This window comes from Stegastes partitus, unplaced genomic scaffold (assembly GCF_000690725.1).
Source record: "Stegastes partitus isolate 25-593 unplaced genomic scaffold, Stegastes_partitus-1.0.2 Scaffold2039, whole genome shotgun sequence".
Taxonomy (NCBI): domain Eukaryota; kingdom Metazoa; phylum Chordata; class Actinopteri; family Pomacentridae; genus Stegastes; species Stegastes partitus.
This window is the reverse complement of record NW_007579770.1, coordinates 15,148-19,978: the sequence shown is the minus strand read 5'-3', so window position 1 is coordinate 19,978 and position 4,831 is coordinate 15,148.

Genomic DNA, 4,831 nt, shown 5'->3' with positions numbered 1-4,831 from the left:
TTTGGCTCTGACGTTGCCGTAGACTCCTTAAGCACAGATGGCATAAATTGTTTACATTTTATAGGAGATAAAACAAACACAGCATGTGGATGTAGAACACACTTGACTGTGGACACTGACAGCTGTGTTCCTGCAGCTTCTGATTCATTGCAGAGCTGCTTTTTGCTGATTCTTGGTTGACTCTTGACCATCCTGACCAACTGTCTCTCAGCAGCAGGTGATAGTTTGTATTTTCTTCCTGATCGTGGTATAGACACAACTGTACCATGCACCTTATACTTTTACAATTGTTCGCACAGATGATTTTGGGATCAAGTGACTTTCCTGACATGTTCAAGTCAATGATTTGCTTTTTCAGATCTGCACTGAGCTCCTCAGACTTTTCTACTGTTAAGTCTACTGAGTGTATCAAATAGGCCCTGTTTAAATTGGCTCAGAGGAGCTCAGAGGAGTCATAATCACTCTTGAGAAGTTAAGAGCTCATGCCACTAAGAAAGTTTGATTAGCACAACTGTCTACATCACCAAAACTGATCATTGAAGTTGCTGTATAACAAATATTTTTGAGCCAGCAGATTTTGTGATGTTCTTACAACACCTATAATAAAACTATGAAACAGCCAAACTGCATGATTGTTTTTTTTCTTGTGACAAAGAGGTATGTGTTTCAATTATGCCCTCTAACCTGTGTTTGCAAGTGTGTTATCTGAAAAGGCGTTGTCACAACACCAAAATAGAAATGACAGGGTGAGGATCAGTTGAATCGCTAAAGAACTAAACGTTTTTCTTAATTAAAAAACTACAAAGAATTTTGGGCACATTCTCGTGGAGGATGTTGGGATCAGGACCTCAAGTCCATCCCTGTTCTATGAACCTTTAAGATATGACCCCACCTTCCCCTTGTGTTCTGGTTACATAAACAGTTGCATGTCCATGACTGAGGTCAGTTCTCTCTGGGTAAAGCCCATTTGTCCCTATCAGTTACACAAGATTCAAAAAAGCAGAGGATTAGAGAGGTAAATAGCAGTGGTGAGTTAATCTTCCCAGCCATCTCTCTTGCCCTCCCTTCTTCTCATCTCCTGTGCTCCTTCTTTGTGTCTGCTGCAGGAACAGATTAGCAGCTGATTCCCTGACAGAACAGAAATTGGGTCGTTTTGTAATCCTGGCATTTTAAGGCCAGTGACCTCTGGCCTTCCAAAAACATGTGTTGAAACGTATCGATATTAGGCAGTACATCCTAAAATAACGTTTCAATGAGGTGTAGATTTATTGAATGGAACATTTAATAAAATGCAGCAACAGAATGTTTCACAACCACTTTGTATGTTGCTATATATTCCATAAAAGTTAGTCAGTTGTAATTTAGTAAAAATGAAAACTTTTGTTCATACTCTGCTACTCACTGGAAAACAGAATCCTTCCATCATTTGTTTAGAAATTCTGAACTGAGAGAACGCAAATGAAAAAACGATGGAGCCACACTTAAGATAGCGATTTGTGTCCCCAGTAATTCCACAAACCAAAACACTACACATTATTAGTTAGAATGTTTAAAACTGACATTATGTTAAATGAAATGCTATCTATGTAGTGAAGAGTGTCTCCAGAGTGGGTTTTATGAAGCAAACTTCTTTCTATTGAAAGTATAACTACCATAAGCTAATAAATGCAGTTTGGCGTCAGACAGCATAGAAATCAGGGCACAAGACAGTTTGTGTTTGAAATGTACGAGTTTAGCTTCTCTAAGGGTTCAACTTTAAAGATTCGTTATTAAATTCAGCTCTTGGATACAAAGAACAAATGCATCTCATTATACTTAGATTTTTTTGTACACAGATATGTATGTATATATGTGTACATTTCTACCTGCTTCCTTACTTTTTTAATTATTTTAATATTCTGTTTTTGTACTTTTAAACTTTTTACACGCACCAACTAAAGCAGCACGTATGCTACACCGCGACAATAAAGGCATTCTTTTCTATTCTATTCATTCGAAGACATGTTTAAGAAAAACAAAATTCCTTCCTCTAGTCTTTAAAGAGTAATAAAGGTGTTTTTTTTTTTACCTGCGGAGGCCGGGAGGAGGTGTCCGAGCGTCTGCCCTGCTCGCTGCTTCAGGTGGACTGCTGCTCTCCACGAGCGGAGGCGGAGCTTCGTCCATTCATGCGGTGCCGCTCCGTGCTGCGTTCAGGTGTCTGAACAACAGTCCAGACACTACGCTTTTATAATCTCAGCGATAACGTGAAACCGAAGGGCAACAGGCTTCATATTCAAGAACAACCAACAAACGAAGATCTGTAACTTGTTCAGAAGAATGACAAAATATTATTGGGTAATAAAAATGGTCATCCATTCATTTCTATTTTTTCCTCCAAAGTGTAATTTGACTAATTATTTTCATCTCTATGTTAGCTGACCCTTTTCTAGGTCTGTTCATTATGTTACTAATATTCGTATTTCCCACAGACCATCCATCCATCAAATATTCAGCTTTGATGTTACTGTTTAGAATCAGAAAAAATAAATAATGAAAAGGAAATAACAACCCTTTTTGTGCCTGATAACCATTGATACAATAAATGTGATACAAGAAAGTCAATTTGGTAAAAGAAGAGGCTGTGGTGTTTAGTGGACCAAAGTTGATTCCTAAATGTTACATGTGTTCCTCAGTTCATTTCAGATACATAATATAATGGTATAATAACAATTTATAAGACATCAAACCTTGATTAAGAGGTGCAGAGAAGGCTGATGATCTCATTATAGCTAAAAGAAACATGTACATACATCATGAGCAGGTGTTTTAGGACAGGCTGTATTAGTTTAGATTAAATGCTCTGTGTAATGCTTCTCTTGAAATATCCCATCAGAACTGGGTCTGCTGTTGAGTCATTTTAATCATCTGTTTGTCTCTAGCTAACACGTTTTCAATTTATACACCTTAAGGACACACGTGCTGAGTAGCAGTGAACAGCGGAGGCCACTGAAGCAGCACAGCGATAATACTGCATCGGATTATCTCATTCACAGTCAGCAAACTTGCCACAATGTTTAGATGGCTGAACCATATGGCTAACAGCTCTTCAGGTACAGCATCTCTCTAATGGAGTGCTTGAGTAATGATTTCTGTGTGACTATGTGTTCTCCTCACAACCCTTGAAATGTGCTATTATCTCCACTTTTCTACATTTTTACATATCACAAAAGATATGGAGAGGATTTCAGTTGTTGCAGCCCTCTACTAGATCATGTTTCATATCGGCAGCAGTAAGAAGATATGTGGTACTGCAGTACCAGATATGTTTCTCAATGGCAGGGCACAGCTGAGCAGATTCCAACAGTCAGTAGCTAATGCAAACAAACTCCTAGTATGCCATGTGCCTGCATCACTAGTGACCATCATTAGATTGGTGTTTATACAGAATGTGGATATACAAAATATACAGTCAATATGTGAGAGCAGACCAGGACATGAACAAGCTATGAGGGTACTTCTAAAAGTTCTCAGGCTCACCCACAAGAAAGGGGCGTAACTCCCGTTTTCGGTAAACAGTCGACAAAAATACATGCACTCAGAACAGGCGGGAGTGTTCGAAGCAGCCAAATGTGGCTTTGAACTGTTGGCCCAAGACAGTCTGCATGTGTGAATGGGCGCATTGTCCTGAAGCAACAGTACTCCAGCTCAAAGCTTCCTCTCCTTGCAAAGAAAAAATGATAAACACTGGAGTTTTTGTGGACAGTGATATAAGGCTTTATAGTACATTGTTATGCCCCAAAAATGGAGTTACACCTCCTGTTTCCAAGTGAGGCCGAGAACTTTCTGAAGTACCCTTGTATTATCTAAATGCAAGCTGTTGTTTAAACATACAGAGTATTAAAAAATGACGTTATTTCAAATATTTGGCCAGTTTATTCCAATAATGCTTGTGTTGAACTCTGCGCTGAGACCAGCCCATCATTTTGGGGAGTCCTGCTGCTGATGAGATGACTAGCTTTATTATGTAAATGAACCTCGGTAATTTTAATGTTAAGGTTAAAATCCTCAAATATTACACATAATACACATCCTCACTAGCCTGAATGTTAGGGTTAAGAATGTACACTATTATATACAATAAAAAAATCTGAATAATTAAAAAAATCATGTTAATACCCTATAAACTGATACATTGAAAAACCATAAAAATCCAAAGATTCCCTATCAGCCAGCACCTGGCAACAGTGGAGGGGAGAAAGACAAGGAAAGCAGCCACAGGTTGGTGGGACCAAAGACACATCAAATTTGTGCAGGTCCTCAGACACAAATAACTGCAGACAGGACAAAGCACAAACTAAAGGAGAAATGAGAAGTTAATAACATGCAATGGTGTATATAAAAGCCTGGAGATGGGTGAACAGAATCACAGGAAATTCAAGTATACACACATGACACACCTATTTCAACAGAATAGCCACGGTAAAACTCATTGGCAAGATTAAAGGAAGTAGAACCACAAAATGAAAGAGAAAAATGAGTAAAATCGGGGAACTGTTCAACACAAAACAGTGGGATGATAAAAACCAATTGAGAGTAGACCAGGGCAGGCTGGGCAGCTCTCTGTCACTGTAATGTTTATGTATGCTGCATATTTTGGTCCTTCACACAAACACGTCAGACGTGAACAGAACGTTTGACACAATATGTTATTTTATTGCTGAGCCTACACACAGCAAATTTGGAAGCGAGGCTCGTGTTCCCTGGACAGAGAGGAGGCCTCTGAGCGCAGCGTCCGCGTCTTCCGCTTCCTTCCTCCACTCACAAGACAGAGACGTCGCTGCGTCACTGATTG